The 19264-nt window shown below is 43.7% G+C and overlaps 1 protein-coding gene across 27 annotated transcripts in view; it reads left to right on the top strand.

The window, feature by feature from the left end:
• NRXN1 (neurexin 1) overlaps nucleotides 1–19264 on the top strand; it is a 947796-nt gene that overhangs the window by 229002 nt on the left and 699530 nt on the right. The gene's annotated exons all lie outside the window — the stretch shown is intronic.

The following is a 19264-nucleotide window of genomic DNA, read 5'->3' as shown; positions in this document are numbered from 1 at the left end:
TCCAAACATAAAGTATTTAAACCCATTGAGCATTTTTGAAAGATTTAAATTAAAGTGATGTGTTGTTGGTTGGTTGGTTGGTTGGTTTAGAGGGGGGGGGACTTCCTGATAAGTGTTTGGCAGTTAATGCACCAAGAAAGTATTTTATGCTAAGTGAATGTCCGTTTCTGTGATCTTGAGTGGCTTTTAAACTGCTGTATCGCATCAAACTATTCTGCTGGGACTTGGGTACAATGCTTATAGCAGGCTTCATCCAACTCCAGATGTTTTTGGCCTACAACTCCCATGATCCCTAGCTAGCAGGACCAGTGGTCAGGGATGATGGGAACTGTAGGCTCAAAACATCTGGAGGGCTGAGTTTGAGGAAGCCTGTATTAGCCTACCTAGCCTTTTGATCTCTGGGGCAGTCCAGAACCTTTTGTGGAAATGACAAGCATCCAGCCCAGATTCCAGAACTGATTTTCATAGAGTACACCTAGTATAACAGGCGTGGGCAAACTCAGCCCTCCAGATGTTTTGAGACTACAACTCCCATCATCCCTGACCACTGGTCCTGTTAGCTAGGGATGATGGGAGTTGTAGTCCCAAAACATCTGGAGGGCTGAGTTTGCCTGTGCCTGTACTATAGTTTTATTTTAGTGTGGATGCTTATACTCTGTACCCAACACATTCCTTAACGGAGGGGTAGCAAACAGGGTGCCCCTTAGTTGTTATTGGAGACATCACTCCCTCCTTCCTATTTTGCAACTGGACCAAATGCAAGGTGTTGCTATTCATCTATAAAGTCCTCAGCAGTGTGTTCAGCTCCATTTATTTTCAGCTTTATTTATCTAGTAATTACACCATAACAAAACCAAAACAGTCTGAAAGTAATGCAAAGTGATAGAAGTTAACTCAGACAAGTTACAACATAAAGAAACTAACACTTCAAGAAACAAAAACAAAAAATCCCAGTGAATCTTAACATGCCCCTTAAAAAGGAAATATTGCTCCTCTATAAATAAACAATACAGTGAAATATTACTAGAAAGTAAGTTAGAAGGCAATAAAACAAAATTATAGAAATCTGAGTAAAATTATTTAAGACTTAAATGAGTAAAAGCATAAGAAAACCCTTATCTGAATCTCCCTTATCAAAACACAACAGTCTCTCTTTGTTTGTGTGTAAACTACTTTGAGGGTGGTTTTTGTTGTTGTTGTTTTTGCAAGCAAGCAGTATATAAATTTAGTGAGATAAAATAATAAATTAATGAATTTTCTCATCTGTAACGGCTGACAGAAAATCTGCAACCTTCACAGTTGTGTATTTATCATATCTGCACGATAGATAGATTGCAGATTCATGGTCAGACCTCACCCCACCCTTCCCTGAAATTTGTCCCCAAGCAATGCACGCTCTATGCATTGTGTAAATGGCAATATATAATTATATGCACAAGGTATTCAGTCCAGTTTAAACCATAAGGCTAGGTAGGCTCAGAATGTGGCATATTGCCGAACCTTCCTTCAAGACTGGCAGAAGACGTCAGATTGAACTGAGCTTCGGTAAAGGCCATTCTTTCTGCAAATCCTTAAAATAACAAGGTAGCACAAAATAAATGTAAGAGAAGTTCTTATAGAGTGGTGCTATTTTAGAAACTGACGCAGTTGCTCTGTCCATCTGACAACCTCAGACAACCTCTGCTTCAAAAACTCCCATCCCCAGACTTTTTACACGTAGTTCAGAGAAGTCTAATTTCACCATTTGAGATTAAACAAACCCGTTCCAAGAGTGAGAGGTCATTTCCTCAAAGGCTACCCAAAACAGGGCAGCAAGGCACACTGAAGAGAATTTTTAACTCGGTTTTATATGCTGCTGTGGTTGGTATTGTCACTTCAGCTCTAAAACTGGCATTTTTACAAGTGACATATAATGTTTGTTCCACACCTGCAAGGAATCAGTCTTTTAGTACGGCAGCACAGTTGTACAATTTTTGATGCTTGCCGCAAACCTTTTTGTTCATGAAAACCGACTCAGGCATGAAACTTTATTACGTACATTAAGAAACCTGTTGATTTTGTCTTTATTTTGATAATTTTATTGCATCTCATTGTTTTTAAAGTTTGGTGATTTTCTCATGAATATTTTATATTATTTTATGTAAATCACTTAGAGGGTTTTTTATTTCTTTGATTAAACAGTATATAAATCTTGTTGGATACATAAATAGAGCTGAGGATTTTCTTTAGGCTTGGTTTTTCAAGGCAGGCTATTCACTAGTGATATGCGTCATTATTCTTCTACGCTGCCCTGATATTTTATTATATGTTGGTACAGAAATACATTTATGAATGAATGAATGAATGAATGAATGGAAGAAATAGGAAAGAGAGGAAGGGTTCCTATAGCTAGGGGTGCAAGGAGGCAGCAATTTCCCTCCTGTGTGGTGTTCATTGTGGTCAGCACCGCTTCCATTATGCTGCAGTTTGGATTCCACAATACTCATCTTGATATCTGCAATGGCCAAAACTAATGCTGTTAATCAGGTAATTAATTTCAGTGGAAAGGAAACATCAGAAGCAATGCAGAGAGTAATGTAATTATTTGTGTAACTTGTGGCAGACTAAAGACAACGAAAACCAATGTTAGAAAATGCTGCTCATATTCGCTTGTCTGAATTATGGTCCCGATTTCTGATTGACATGTGAATTTGCTGCAATTTCCACGCTCACTTCCATTTCCAATGGAATTCTCTGGCAGCTTTGGTTTGCAAATTTCTTTTCTCTGATGGAATTCTCTGGAGTTTTTGTACCTACTGCAGAATTGTGTGAGGAGTGCAAAGGGGGTTGCTTCCATTCCTTTATAACACTGTTCCCTAACTTCAGTGGGCGTTGATACATCCATTGATTGTAGTATTCTTGTGGCAGATTTTTCTGAGGGTTCAGAATAGCCAGTGACAGTGAGGCTTGACTAGTTTTAAACTGGGTTGGGAGCAAGGTGTTTGCAGGCCTGCTAAATAAAGAGTGAGAACCACTGCTTTGTCCATGCCAGTAGAGGGCAATTAGTGCATGCTTGCAACCAGTTTTGGACATTTGTGACCTTATATGTTAGTAGCAGCACCTTGAACTTGGCTCAGTAGCAATTGACACAATTGGGTGTGATATGCTGGTAGTAATTTGCCCGCATCCTGTAGTGGACTCTGTAGTGCAGGGCTGGGGGAACCAGTGGCCCTCCAGCTGTGGATTACAGCTCCATGGTGGCCAGGCTGCCTGGAGCCAATTGGAGTTGGAGCCCCACAACATCTGGAAGTCCCATACCCTTGTCTAGTGGGTGCCCCTAGAATGTCCTTAGTCTTGGGGAAGAGGAGCAGCATTTTAAAAACAACAACAACAACAACAACAACAACAACAACAACAACAGAGAAAATGTGCTCCTTTCTTTCTGCAAAGCTCTACGGCTACTGTGTTGAAGCCACATTATGGGCAAGAGACTCGAAAAGCCATTCATATCAGCGATAAACAGCCAGAGCTGTTCCAACGTCATCCCTCACCATCCCAGAAGTGATACTGACAGCTCCAGAAATTAGATGTAAGCTTGAGATTAGTCTTCTGTAAAATATCAGTCTTCAATAAATATGAGTGGGCTGGCTTCTGGGTTGGAAAACAAAAGTCTCCCCCTTCCTCCTCCTCCTCCTCTTGCCCCCGCTTATAAAAACAACTTGACATTTTTCTGTAATACTTTTTAATGAGTGTTGCTCTGAGCTAGAATATAATGAAATTTGCTTAAAAGGAGCCCAGGCTGGTGATGCTTGGCAGAACAGAGTGGCATATGGTGAAACAGTTGTGATTTATTGGCAAGCGTTTTTGACATCCTCCCCCCCCTATCTTTTTCTTTTTTTGGAAAGCTGGTGGTTTTCAGCTCACAGCGGACTGTATCTTGATATTCTGCACTGAAAAGAACCGATTGCTGCCAGTTGCTATCCACAAACCTAACTTTCAACCAATACACTGCTGCCAGGCTTTCATTATTATATTTTGGGCATCTGTCTGCCTCGAGTGCACCTCCAGGGGTGAAGCCAAACCACTGTGTTAGCAGCACCAAAGTGACCTCTCTAGGACACAAGCCTGAGTAGTGTGTATGGAGGTCCTGGGCTGCCCAGACAACAATGCTCCCTTCTCGGCCTTGCTGATGTAGTCCAAAGGAAAGCAAAACTCCAGCTTGGCTGCAGGAGTTGCCGGAAGGATGCATACAAGGTGCCATCCAACCACCTTAGGAACCAGCCACTCTGGATTCGTGTAGGGTTTTACTCCTTAGTCTTTTCTTCTCCTGAACAAAGCAGCTGAGTTGTTTCCTTCTCCTAGATGGGCTGCCTTCCCAGGTTGACGAGCCCCATCTGCCTCTCACTTCCCTGCACAGCATGTGCAGAGACCTTCTCCTCCACCTCCTCTTTTAAAATGTTTGCACGTAAATGTTTGCACCGTAGTTGGATCCGGGCTCACATTTACTCCAAGCATGTAACCAATTGAGACCAGTTTCCCACAAATGTATTTCTGGTTTCAATTGTTCACACTGATTCAGATAGCATAATCATAGTGATTCTCACAGGTCAGGCGTCATCTCCACATTGTAAATGGAGCTGAAGGACTGTGGGTGTCTCTTGTTATTCCCTGTGGTGCTTTATGCTTTGAAATGTGTGGGTGTTAACTAAATGTGAAGGATCGTCCCCTGGGGCAGGAGGCTGGACTCTGCAAACTTATGCCCCTCTCTGACCCTTTGGCTCTATAAACACCTTGCCTTGAAGGCACAGGAAGATTGTCGCTGGTGTCAGGTGATGTAGGCGCTTGGACTCTGGATTCCACACAATTTGCCTTCAAACAACAACAACAACAACAACAACAGGCATTTCTTTGCACCCCGCAGAGGCTATCTGCTGTTGGCAAAGACAGACAGATGTGGTGTGGAGAAACATTTTGATCCCTCTTTAATTTAGAATTGATTTTTATATGCAGAGGCTGAAGTGCCCCTGTGCCCCAAGTACAGGAAGTCATACTTCATCTGCAAAGGATTTGACAGAGAGAACAAGCCCTCTTGAGGGTGGGCTTCAATTTGCGCTGGCCTCAAAGCATGCAAATGATAGGGACGCTGCCTAATTGTTTCCTACATAACTAACACAAATAGCAGGAAGGTGGTGATCTGAGCCTCAAGCATTTGCCGGCCATGACAATTGATCTAAGGCGATTCTAACAAAGTAACACAGACTAGGATTATGTTAGCTCTCTGAGCAAGACACCTCGTGCACCAATTTCCATACTTGCACAGGGCACAGTATTAATTCCGGGTTACTCCTGTGAGGATGCCTGTTGACCTCATTGGGAGCAATATGTGATGCAGCATACTGAAGGGGGAAGGATAGTTTTTCAACCTTTGGAGATCCCAGTTTTGAAATCTCCCCAAGTTCCTCTTAGTTCTCAACTGTCCGGCTTCAAAGCAGCCAGGTCGTTACGCCCAGCACCAGCTCCTAGTTTAACAAAGAAGGGGAGCTGACATAGCTGTGCTCCACCAATCAGTGTCAACTGTCTACCATTTTAATTTCCCACTCTGCCCCAGAGTCACGCTGCCTCAGTGGCACTGGGGGAAGTGAATTTAAATGGTAGACACAATCAGATCTATAGTGGGAGGGTTCAAAGGTGCTTGGTAATTGGCAACCAATGTGTTCTTGCAACTTGCCTTCATCTTGCAACCAAGAAGTTTCCGCTGTGCCTGCGCTACTCTGCTGAGTTCAACTGGTATGGTTGGCATTTATAGCCAGGTTCAGCCTGGCACCCAAATCAACCACCTGGCACCCAAATCAACCACCGGCTGCTTTGCACAAAGGGGAAGGCCCATAGCTCAGCCGTGGAACATCTGCTTTGCAAGACTGGGGCCAGCAACCTAAGGCCCATGGACCACAGGGGTTGTTTAACCAGCCCATGAGCCACCTCCGAACCGAGCCACCTGCTCGGTGAGTTCCTGCTCACTGCTCTAAACCGGCATAGCGCAGCGCGGGGACTCACTTTTGTGGGACCAGAAATCGCGCCTGCACATGTGCAGACGCCGAAAATTGTGGGTGTGCGTGTGATCCAGCCCATGGAGGGATTTCCACTGGACTGAACCAGCCCAGGCAAGGTAAACCTTGCCGACCCCTGCTATAAGCGATTCCTCATCTACAACCCTGGAGAGCGGTTTGCATCTGGTGTAGATAGATGATAGATAGATGGACTGATTGTCTAACTCAGTGTAGGGCACCTTCCTCTGTTTCTATGTTAGGGTTGCCAGACTCAATAGTGGACAGGACTTCTGTACCTTTAATTGCCCTGCTCTCTTTTGAGTCTGGACACCTTAAAGAGAAACCAGCAGACCCTTTGCTTGGAAATTAAACAAAGGGTCTGCTGGTTTCTCTTTAAGGTTTCCAGACTCAAAAGAGAGCAGGGCAATTAAAGGCACAGAAGTCCTGTCCTCTATTGTGTCTATTCTATGTGTGTAATGATGGGCATAGATAATACAGAGGCAAAGCAGTGTGTGTGTGTGTGTGTGTGTGTGTGTGTGTGTGTGTGTGTGTATCTCTATCTATCTATGGCTTCTTCTCTCTGATTCTCCTTGCTAAATGAAGACTAGTTAAGCACAGCAGGCATGCTTAGTGTGGGCTGTCTCGGCTATAATGCCATCTGATGCACTTGGCTTATCCAGTTCAAAAAGTTGTAATTGGATAGCTAATACAAGAAAACAATCTAAGCAAGATGTCAGCGCTGCAACCTGATGGCTGACAGTCACCACAATAGAACTCATGTGCACTGTGTTTACTCGGAGGACAGAGAAATTGCAGGATTTTACAAGTATTGCTTAGACATCTGTAGTTTCTATGCTTCTATTATGCTAAAAAAGCAAGCCTTTTGTGCAGAGTTCTTTTCATTTCTGAATAAATTAAACATTACGCAGCTCTCCATTGTCTGAAAGTGGGGGGGGGGGAGGAATGGGAAAGCCAGGATTCAAAACCAGTTTGTGTGTGTGTGCCTGCATGCGTAATTGGAAAGCGCACTGCTTGCGAGTGCATATCCAGATACTATTTTCATTTGTTTTATTTTAAAAAATGTATATCACACCATTCATCTGGCGATTCCAGGGATGTTTACCATGTTAGAACAGCCAAAACAAGCATATTACAACGCAACTGAATACAACTCCATCCATCTATAAAATGCCGCTGATCAGACTGAGATCTTAATTACCAGCAGTTTTCAGAAAGAGAGAAGATTTTAGCTGCCACCTCTCAGCCAGGAGGTGGGAGAGTAGATTCCATAGCTGGGACATTATTGCTGGAAAAACCAACTCATGACCCCCCCCCCCCCGAAAAAAAACTTTGTGTAATGGGGGGACGACTCCCTAGCAAATAATTAGCATTATTTTGAGGTCATTAGCAAACTGGGTTTCCCCCTCCTGCCTCACAATGTCATGGATGTTATTCTAAACAAAATGCAACATCGAATTCTTTGCTGATTCATAAAGGTTTTTATTGAGGAGTTGTTGTTTTTTCCAGCAGGCAGCTACACCAAAACGATGTTAGTATGCCATTTTTGAGAGTATTTGACATGCTCTGTGGAGCAGGGATGGGAATCTACCTTGTTGGATTCCAACTCCAGCCCCCTTTTGACCAATGGACAGTATGACCCTTGGTCAGGGATAATGGGAATGATAGTCTAGTGACTTCCAGAGGCCCATAGGTCCTCCACCCTATTCTGGTCAGTCAGGAACATACAGTGGGGCTATGGAGATGAGGGGGAGATGCTGGGCAAGATCTCTTTCCTGCCGCTCAGATTGAATTAACTTAAACACAGCAGATGAGCAAGGGCACAGGGCACAGAGTGGCAAAAAAAAAAAAAGGTTCAAAACACAGGTAATTCGGCATATTTTGATGGATGGAACTATCTCGCTTGTGCATGGTGGCTGGAAATAAGATGGCGGCGGTGAAACAACGGAAGTTGTATGCCATCTGCATGAGTAATTTCCCCTTTCTCACCTGGGCCTCATTTTTGAGACAAAAATAACTTTTATTTCCGCATCTGTGAATTATAGGTAGATGATAACTCTAAAGGCAGTGGAGGGAACATTCACGGTTTCTCTTTCTAAACTGGTTCAGCTGCTCTGCTAGAAGGGCAGATTTGCTGCTGTTGAATTTTGACACTCGTTCTCTGGATCTCCTCTCAGAGTCTCCTCTCGCATGTCTTTGTAGATGAAATGACAGACGCTCTTCTGATGAGGAAATATTTAAACTGGTCGGATGCTCATGGCAGAAAGAGCAATTCTCCACAGCTCATTTGTTTTAGATAAACTGCCATAAAGTGAATTAAAGACACTCTGCCGTTAGGTGCCTAGGTGTGTGTGTGTGTGTGTTTTAAAGGTGCCTGATGGATCATTGCAACTCTCTCCAATGCATTTTAAAAGCAATTAGAGAATTAGCATAGTGCCATTTAGTATGTCACCATCTTATTTTTTTTAATGTATTAATGAAGCATTAATACATTACCCGCAGTTTCCTTTATTATCATGGAAACTATTATTTTCAGAGTTGTTGACCAATTAAAGAATTTCTAGTTGGTTAATCACCTGCCTTTCAACTGGATGACAAATCGGTTAATTTATTTAAATGGATGTGCATGTTGCCAAAGCCTTTTTCGGAGACATTGAAGCAAGCATAAAATAACATAAAAGAATTAATTTAATAAACAAATGTAACTGGCCATTTTTAGAATGAAAAGGGCATATGTTATTCCCCCCCCTTATTCCTAATATGAAAAGTGCGTTCTTAACTGGTAATCCCCCAAATTCAAACCGAACCCCGTAGATCAAGAGTGGATAAGCTGTGAGCTCTCAACTGCTTTCCGACTATGAAAAGTCCATGTTAGAAAGTTGGAGAAAGTGGTTTGTGCACCCCCAGAGTGGGAGATTGCTTTGGGAGACAGATTCTGCCCCACTCCTCCAAATGTGAGATGAGAGTGAGTTTATCTAGGAAGCATTTTATTTAATGGATAAAACATGTTGCACATTGTTGCTTGTTTGTATATTAGTATCAATGCGATTTGACTAGTTCTCAGTGTTGTAGATATGTGAATGGATCCATGACTAAGGAAGCTCCACTGAATTATGCTGAATCTTTGTCTAGGGTGGAAAGTGTGATTTGAAGGTGTGCTAGTTTGAGTATCTTAGTTTAGAGAATGCTGCCTTTTGTACTTATTTTAGCTAACATATGCATTTGCAAGCAAAGTACATTATCTTCACCTTTTTGTGCGCACTTTTCCTAACATACTCATATCTAGGCTGGAGACCGCAGCAATTTTGTGAGACCGCATTACAAAATTCAGAGAAGTGCTAATTTCTAAGGATATCTGCATTTGAGTTTACTTGTTGGTTTGGGAGGTGCGGACATAACAGGTTGAATGAATTTCTCTCACACACACCTGCTATGTACACAAGCTTTTAAAAATTCTGCTTAAATGTGGCAAGGTCCCAAATCAGACAAACTTAGCAGGCAGTTGATATTACAGTGGTACCTTGGTTCTCAAACTTAATCCATTTCGAGAGTCCGTTCAACTCCTGAAACCATTCAAAAACCAAGGTGCAGCTCCCGATTGGCTGCAGGAGCTTCCTGCACTGAAGTAGAAGCCGCGCTGGACGTTTGGCTTCTGAAAAACATTTGCAAACCGGAACACCTACTTCTGGGTTTGCAACGTTCGGGAGCTGATTTCTTCGGGAGCCAAGCCATTCGAGTACCAAGGTATCACTGTACTGATCTTGTTTCTGAAGAGCTTTTTTGAAAAAAGTGGTTTTGAAAACCACTGCCTTAGGCAGGCATCCCCAAACTTCGACCTTCCAGATGTTTTGGCCTACATCTCCCATGATCCCTAGCTAACAGGACCAGTGCTCGGGGAAGATGGGAATTGTAGTCCAGAACATCTGGAGAGCCGAAGTTTGGGGATGCCTGGACTTAGGTGACTAGTTTGAAAAGTACAAGTACCTACAGTTGTCATAAACCCACCTTCTGATGCCCAACAGAAACTACAGTTTCTCATTAGCGCCAATCATTGTGGATACACACACATGCAACAAATGGTCTGAGAACCTTAACTGGAAAAATAATAATGGCAACACAACTGTTCTACATCCAACATTGATTAAGCTACGGTGGGAGACTCTGCTTTTTATGTGGCTGCATATTACTAAAGCTTACGTGAAGACAATGTAGAACAGCTTCCCCAAAACACCACCGTAATTTTAATTTGAGTGGAACTGCTGATTTTGCATGATTAAATTGAATATGCCTGAAGGTCTCAGCTCAGGCAAGGCAATAAATAACAGCACACAGAAACCCATGTACGTCGCAGTTCCAGTGTAAATCTTCACAATGCTAAATTGAGTAGCGGGGGGGGGGGAATAATTAATTAAATATTAGCCATGTATCCCTTTGCCTTGTGGCTACATTAATGGGTAAAGCAGAAGGAGAACAAGTGTACATTGTTGGGTACCCTCTCTCTAAACATGCTCACACACAATTTGAGCTAGAAAAGAAATAGTTGATGCTAACTCAAATCAGACAAAGGCCGGGTTGCATTCGGGTGCAGAGGGATCCTTTCAGATTACAAAACTTAATTGGCATGATAACCATGCTCCTTTTGTAGGCTTTCTATCTTTTGACATTGCTACCCAGCAATGTACATTATCCAGTTGTGTGAAAAACGTTGCTATTCCGCGCCCCCCCATTTTCATTTATTGGCAGTGAACACGCCCTGGTAATTACATAAGAATACAATATCAAATTATGAATACAACTAACTCAGCACCCTGTTTCCAAAAGTGGATACCTAGATAGAACCAGCATGGATCTGGATATTGTTTGGAAATCCATGAAAAGTCTTAGTGGAAGAAATACTCTTCAAGAGCCATGTTCCATAGCCATGTATTTCTATAAAATGCTCATTTCATTTGATCCACAATCTTCAAAATGCTTGTGTGCTCTTCTCTCTCTTCATTCACTGCTGCCCCTGTCATCTCTCAAGTGTGAGATACCCAGTGTGCTTTGGGTTGCTGTAAAGCCACATACCATTGTGTTTTCTGATGTGTATTTAAAAAGCAAAAACAAACGAACCCTGCACGACCATAAAACAGGAGGAGTCATCATGTTTTGATAGAAATCGTACCTGAGTTTTCTGAAAGTATTTTCTTTTCCCTTTTGCAAAGCGAACAACACATGCATATTTCTTGTGCCTTAACTCTCCACCACTTCAACTTCAAGGGGACGAAAAAGGGGCACATCTGTTCCTGGATTGCACCCTTTGTTTTGGTCTTCCAGTGTAAATGTGCTGCCACCTACCCACAGTTTCCAGAATTCTGCAGGAATTTGGAAAAATCCAAAGAAGTATATAAAATAAGCTGGTGAGTGAGCTACAGCAATGAAGAACAGACACACAGTTTGGATGACAGCCTCAACCCTTTATCCCAAATCCCCTGCCCAGTTTTAAGGGTTTCCTGCAGGGCTCATTGTGTCATGCGTCATTCAGAATCTTGGGATGCAGACCTGGGAGGGAAGACTCTGGAGGAAGATGGAGAGGTCGATGAGGGGGGAAATGGCCAGGGAGGCTGAGACAGCAGAGAGAAGCCTGTCTGAGGAAAGCCTTTCCCTGGCAGACAGTAGTGCTGGAGCAGAGTCCCAGATCAGGCATCCCCAAACTTCGGCCCTCCAGACGTTTTGGACTACAATTCCCATCTTCCCCAACTACTGGTCTTGTTAGCTAGGGATCATGGGAATTGTAGGCCAAAACATCTTGAGGTCCGCAGTTTGGGGGTGCCTGGTCCCAGATGCTCTAGTTGTCTTTGATTTCTGGTAAGTTAAAAAGAAAAATCTGACAAGATCCCACAAGGTGACCAGCAACCTACTACGAAAAATGTTTTCCCCTTACCCAACAAAAGAACATAAGATCCACTTTTTTAAAAGGAGCAGAATTGATTGCTTTTGAATTATGGTGCTGGAGGAGACTCTTGAGAGTCCCATGGACTGCAAGAAGATCAAACCTATCCATTCTGAAGGAAATCAGCCCTGAGTGCTCACTGTAGGGACAGACCCTGAAGCTGAGGCTCCAGTACTTTGGCCACCTCATGAGAAGAGAAGACTCCCTGGAAAAGACCCCGATGCTGGGAAAGATGGAGGGCAAAAGGAGAAGGGGACAACAGAGGATGAGATGGTTGGACAGTGTTCTCGAAGCCACCAACATGAGTTTGACCAAACTGCAGGAGGCAGTGGAAGACAGGAGTGCCAGGCGTGCTCTGGTCCATGGGATCACGAAGAGTCAGACACAGCTAAACAACTAAACAACAACAACAACAACAACTATTATTATTATTATTATTATTATTATTATTATTAATATTAATATTAATATTATTATTATATTTACATTTGTACCCTGCCTTTCCTCTAAGGAACTCAAAGTGGCATACTTGATTTCTCACCCTCTCCGTTTCATCCACACATGACCCTGTTTGGTAGGTAGACTGACTGGCCCAGCAACACCCAATGGGCTTTATGGATGAGTTGGGATTTGAACCCTGGTCCCGCAGGTCCTAGTCTCACATGATATGCTGGCAGAGTAAATTTATAGAACAGCGTTGTTGTTTTTTCACATTGTCATTCACAGGTACCGGTACTTGCAATGGACATGGTCCATCTAAGAAAGCAATTATATCCCTTTGGAAAGTAATTATATCCTGTATATGTTGTAGGCCCTAGAACACCTTCACAACCTTTCCATAAGAGATAATGCCATTAAGGATAAATTAAGTACTTAGCGCCTTTCTCTTTACAAGTTTCTCGAGTTTTCATATACAACGTTTTGTGCCAGGATGTTCTCCACACTCTTGTTATTCTAAGGATATATCCCCACCCAAACCTACCCAAAATATCTAAGCCTCCATATCAGAGCTTACAGATAAGAAATGAAACATTGCCCATGAACAAACACGGATGAGCTGTTTACTCTGGAAACTCCTCATGCTGCTGAAATAACGACTATCCAAAATTCATCCTCTACTTAAACTCATTCCATAGCAGAATTTTATTTTAGATCTACACTTGGACTGGAAGACGAGCCCTCGCCCCACTTCCAAAATAAGAATAATAAATAAATAAATGCAAATTTGCCAATTTATAGTTTATATGTGCATTTGAAAAATATACGTATTTATAGAAATTACATATGTTTTTTCAGATACGGTGCTTGCATTTGGAGAGTACCTGTGGCACAGTGATTAGAGTTCAAGACTAGAACCGAGTTCAAATACCCAGTCAACTACACCATTCAAGTTGGAGCTAACTCTTTATTAGCAAAAACAGGCTCTGCAAAGGAATGTCAGGCCTAATGAAAATAGCAACTCATCTCTGGTTGGTCTTGCCTCCATGAAGCAGTTGCTGAGACTGAAAGTTCTCACCTCCCCACAGCTGCCCTAGTCCCATCCTATCCAGGGTTTCCCCCACCCCCAGCAATCAGAGGCTGTGTCTGTGCATCGCCAACCTCTCTGCCCTTTTCATGTCTCTTCTGGTTCTGAGAGACAAGAGAAGAGAGAGGAGCTTGTTAGAGCAGCAGAAGGAAACACCTTTTGGGCCTCTCTTCTCCCAACCTCCTGCTTCAGGTTCTGCCTCTGATTCTGGATTTTTCTCAGTTCCCTAAGCCTTGTTACCTCTTCATCTTCTGACTCCTCCTCTTCCCAGTCTCCTCTCTCCAATCACTCATTGTTGTCCCACTAATGCTTCCTGGGCTCTGAGACTTCTTCCCTTGGTGGTTCCCTAGCTTATTCCTCCCACCATTCCTCAGCAGTCCTTGTCTCCCTTACAGGGTTGTTGTGAGGATAATTGGGGTGCGGAGAACCTTAGGCGTTCTGAGCACTCGTGTGTTGATGGGTGGGATAACAATTGTTTAAATGGATGGATGAATTGAGCTCAAGGTTTAGCTATCCCCTGTTGGCGTCCTTTCACCCTTTCTTAAAGAGAAGTGCTCTTCACACAGTGAGATATTCTGTTAAGATATTCTGTGTGAAGCATTTTGACACCCAAGTGCTATATAGATGTGCTAATAGTCATTGCCATGCACCTAGCCTACAGCCCTTGCTCAAGTAATATATATATATAGACAGTTGCCAACACTAGCATTACAAAGATCCATAATGAGATGTCACAGCAGTGTTCTAGACAGGAGTCAAGCAGGATTAAGTTGACACTACGTTTCTGAGTGTGAATGACTGCTTCCTATGCTTCCACAGGAATATATTTTGAAAGCATTTTAAATATCTGTATTATTATTATTATTATTATTATTATTATTATATGCAGCAGGTTCACGATAGCTCCGCCAAATTTACCCGAGTGCCAAACAGGTATCAGAGAACCGCTTAGAGCAATTGGCTTCAACTAGGCATTATGCAAGCTTCCTTCCTTCTCTTTTTTTTGCAACCGAGAGCCAGCGCTGCATTTTTTTTTTTAAAAAAAAACACCATAGTTTTAACAAGCTGGATTGCACCGAACTCTGGCTCTTCCAAGAAAGCAATTTTGCAAACGGGGAGCTGCCGATTGCTCCCGATGCATCAGCTTGGATGGGAGAGTCTCTCTGATTAAAGAGGCAGAAGTGATGTGGGTGTCCTTCTGCGAGCACAACACCCTGGTTGACAAGAACCTTTCATCACCCCTTAATTTAATGGGACAGCTATCGAACATTGTTCCCAGCAAGGTTAAGGAAGGCGAGCACTTAAGTAAGAGCTTCACCTGAATTCTAACGTTCCCGACCAGAGCTCAACATCTTCAAAGGAATTGGTATAACTAATAGCCCAGTCATCATCACATTTGCAGGCAAATGGTGTTGGGACAGGATTCCTTAGGAAGAGCATCTCACCCCTATAGGTATCTCCCAGACTTTGATAACTTTGGCAGTGGCTGAGCTTTGGGTTTCTTTACTACATGGGGAGCAGGGCTTTCCTCATGGAACTCCCTGGCTGAGGAGAGTTGGCCTGGCTGGTTTGGGAGACTTTCTGAAGGCTGGTAAAGTCTTTCGTGTTTTGGGAGTGTGAAGTAGAATCATAGAATCATAGAGTTGGAAGAGACCACAAGGGCCATCCAGTCCAACCCCCTGTCAAGCAGGAAACACCATCAAAGCATTCCTGACAGATGGCTGTCAAGCCTCCACTTAAAGACCTCCAAAGAAGGAGACTCCACCACACTCCTTGGCAGCAAATTCCACTGTCGAGCAGCTCTTACTGTCAGGAAGTTCTTCCTAATGTTTAGGTGGAATCTTCTTTCTTGTAACTTGAATCCATTGCTCCGTGTTTGCTTCTCTGGAGCAGCAGAAAACAATCTTTCTCCCTCCTCCATATGACATCCTTTCATATATTTGAACATGGCTATCATATCACCCCTTAACCTTCTCTTCTCCAGGCTAAACATACCCAGCTCCCTAAGCCGTTCCTCATAAGGTATCGTTTCCAGGCCTTTGACCATTTTGGTTGCCCTCCTCTGGACACGTTCCAGCTTGTCAGTATCCTTCTTGAACTGTGGTGCCCAGAACTGGACACAGTATTCCAGGTGAGGTCTGACCAGAGCGGAATACAGTGGTACTATTACTTCCCTTGATCTAGATGCTATACTCCTATTGATGCAGCCCAGAATTGCATTGGCTTTTTTAGCTGCTGCATCACACTGTTGACTCATGTCAAGTTTGTGGTCTACCAAGACTCCTAGATCCTTTTCACATGTACTGTTCTCAAGCCAGGTGTCTCCCATCCTGTATTTGTGCCTTTCATTTTTTTTGCCCAAGTGTAGTACTTTACATTTCTCCCTGTTATAAGTAGCAACTGAAGTAACTATGGAGAGGAGAGAAACTTGATTCGGGTCACATTAAAAATATGAACCTACCTCATTCATAGTAACCAAAAACAATACACAAGCCAAAACAAAACCAACCTTTGAAATGTCACATTTCTCCAAATTTTGCAGTACAGTTTTCCAGCCAAGTAATGTGCAAGTGGCGGGTGGCGCTGTGGGTTAAACCACAGAGCCTAGGGCTTGCCGATCAAAAGGTTGGCGGTTCGAATCCCCACGATGGGGTGAGCTGCCGTTGCTCGGTCCCAGCTTCTGCCAACCTAGCAGTTCGAAAGCACGTCATAGTGCAGGTAAATAAATAGGTACTGCTACAGCGGGAAGGTAAACGGTGGTTTTGTGTGTTGCTCTGGTTCGCCAGAAGCAGCTTTGTCATGCTGGCCACATGACCTGGAAGCTCCCTCGGCCAATAACGTGAGATGAGCGCCGCAGCCCCAGAGTCAGTCACGACTGGACCTAATGGTCAGGGGTCCCTTTACCTTTACCTTTAATGTGGACATATCAGGAAACACTGATATGAAAAAGTATGTATTATGCATAAATGCATACAAAATGTGGATATTGTGATAAATTTGCACAGGCTGGTGAATTTCCATGAGGGCTTAAAAAAAATAATGTAAGCTGATGTGGACACGTGTGAAACTGAATTTAATTCTTGAATAAGTGAAAAACCAAGAGAAACCAAAATTGACAGATTCATCCATCCCGAGTTGCAAATTTGTTTTTTGTTTTTTCGTAAGTTGTTGTGGTTTGGTTTTGTTATACAGTAGTATGTGTGTTGTTTTTTTTAAAAGATATATGATGGCGAGTTACCACAGATACCCATTGCTGTTTAATCAGGCATATTAGGCGTTTTTACATAAATAAACATGGAGTTAAGCTCTTGATTTGATTGCAATGTACTTGCAAAAACGTGTAAGGATAAGCAAACTTCTGGAGGGTCACAAGTTCCCCACCCCTTCTCTGAAATATAAAGTAGTTATAAGAACTAAATCTGTGTGGTGGTGTTCTCCCCCACCCCCACCCCACTAATTCTTTGCGTAGGCATATCCTGGGAGAGAACAAAGTAGTGCAAGATCAATATAGTTCCTTATATGATAAATAAAAGGCATGAAATTTAAATCCACATTACAAGCTGGGAGCTTATAACTTGGAACATGATCGTAAGATCCAACTTCTGCAAAGCTAACTCTCTCGAAAACGTCTTTTGTGTTCCACTAAATTAAAGTGGATATATGGATTAGAACCAAAGCAGTCAGAAGCTACACCAGAGTTAAAACAACATTCACTTGATGCCAGCTACTTAAATGCTCTGTTACGGTAAATCTGAAATTTGATCAGCCCTTTTTGTTTCCGCAGGGGACTTCTTGGGACTAGGTGGGTTATGGGTCGTGGCCTAAATCTCCCTCTTACAATTTTTCAAAGGTCGGCAAGAATGAGAAGGTCTCTTTGTTTTAAGCGGGCCTTGGTAGGGTCAGAGAGAGTGGCTAAATTCTGAAAGCAGCTTCAGCATGGTCCAGTCTCTTCCCATTAACATGATCCAAGGAAACATGTGTAGTTTAGTGGCAGAGTACATGCTTTTCAGACAGATGGTCACAGGTTCAGTCCCTAGAATGTCCAGGTAGAACTGGAGAATCCTCCGGAATTAAACCCTGGGGTGTTGTTGCCTGTTCATGTAGACCAGAGTTTCCCAAACTTGAGTCTCCGGTTGTTTTCGGACTACAACTCCCATCATCCCTAGCCAGCAGAACCAGTGATGCGGGGGGATGGGAACTGTAGTCCAAATACAGCCAGAGACCCAAGTTTGGAAAGCTCTGCTGTAGACCATTCAGAGCTGGAGAGATGAAATGCTCTGATTTCGTATGAGCAGGGGCATATTGGTCTAAGCCATAGAGACGCTTCCTCAGACCTGGCCTTGGAGCAGCATACCTAAGTCCAAAGCAAGAGGAAGAATAAGCCAGTAGTAGGTCCTCTGCATGGAGAAGATGGGGAGAATGTTATTGGGGAACAGATAGAGGGCGGAAGTGCTCAGCACCTACTCTGCCCCCCTCTTCACCCAAAGGGAAAGCAGTACCCAACCTGGAGATGCAAGAAGGGAGCTGCAACAAGATAGGAAAAGACGTGGTAAGGGAACACCTACACTAGTGGCCAAAATTGTGGAAACCTTTCGGGGGAAAGTGTATTTCCAAGGTCTGGTGGCTCATAACACCTGTTTGGCTCTCTAAACACTCATGCTCATTGGCTACATTAAAACGAAGGAAAGCTACTGCATATCAACCTGAGAAAGTTGTGCTTCCTTTTTCTGGTTATTTGGCTATAATGTTTGATAGAATACAGATAATTGAACAAACTTTGTTGCATTACATTCTTCTTTAAATTATCTTTCCATTGATACATAATTTTATGGTATTACTCCAAAAAAGGGTATTACGAGACATCAGACTTCAGAAATACACTTTCCCCAAAAGGTTTCCACAATTTTGGCCACTAATGTAGCTGTTTTATCAAATTCAAATCTCCAGGGCCTGATGAGCTGCACTCAACGGTACTAAAGGAGCTTGTGGATGTAATTTCAAAGCCTCCGTCTATGATATTTGAGAATTCCTGGAGATAAGGCAAGGTCCCTGTGGACTGGGGGGTGGACAAATGTTGTCCCCATCTTCAAAGAGAGGATGAGGGAGAAGACCCAGGTAACTATTGACCTGTCAGCTTGACATCAGCACCAGGAAAGTTCCTAGAACAGATAATTAAACGGTTGGTCTGTGAACACTTAGAAATGAATGTAATGATTGCTAAGATCAGGGCCGTCTTAAGGTCATCGGGCGCCCTGGTGCAGGGATCCCTCGGGCGCCCCCCCCCTCTTAAAACAAGAGGAAAACTCTTACCTGGCGTGCTGGGCGGCGGGAGCCTCACGGCGGCCCCCGCACCACACAGCAGGGCTGCGCTGTGCCGGAGGCCGCCTGCCTGTCCGATGCCGCCGGATTGAGTGGGGGAGGGGGCGCCACTGCTCTGTGCGGCCTTCCTCCCTTCTCCCAGCAGAGCGGGGTGCCTGGGCAGGCCGGGCCATGCCGGGTTCCTTCCCGCCAACAGGGCGCTGTGTTTCATTGGTAGAGGTGCTGCCATGTGGCATCACCTCTACCAATGAAACGCAGCGCCGGGGTGAGGGATGACCCTGGCGCTGCAGAGCGGAAACAGGGTCCTGGTGCCCCTGTTCCACTCGCTTCCCTCCCTGCTCTCGCCGGCACGGCTGGTGGAGGGAAAAGGGAGGCCGCTGCGAAGCTCCCCCACTTGCTGGGGCGCCCCTCAGCGCCCCCTGATCGCCCAGGCGCCGTGGTGCA

Source organism: Zootoca vivipara, chromosome 3, assembly GCF_963506605.1.
Source record: "Zootoca vivipara chromosome 3, rZooViv1.1, whole genome shotgun sequence".
NCBI lineage: Eukaryota > Metazoa > Chordata > Lepidosauria > Squamata > Lacertidae > Zootoca > Zootoca vivipara.
The sequence above is the reverse complement of the archived record's forward strand: the minus strand, read 5'-3'. Positions and strand labels throughout refer to the sequence as shown.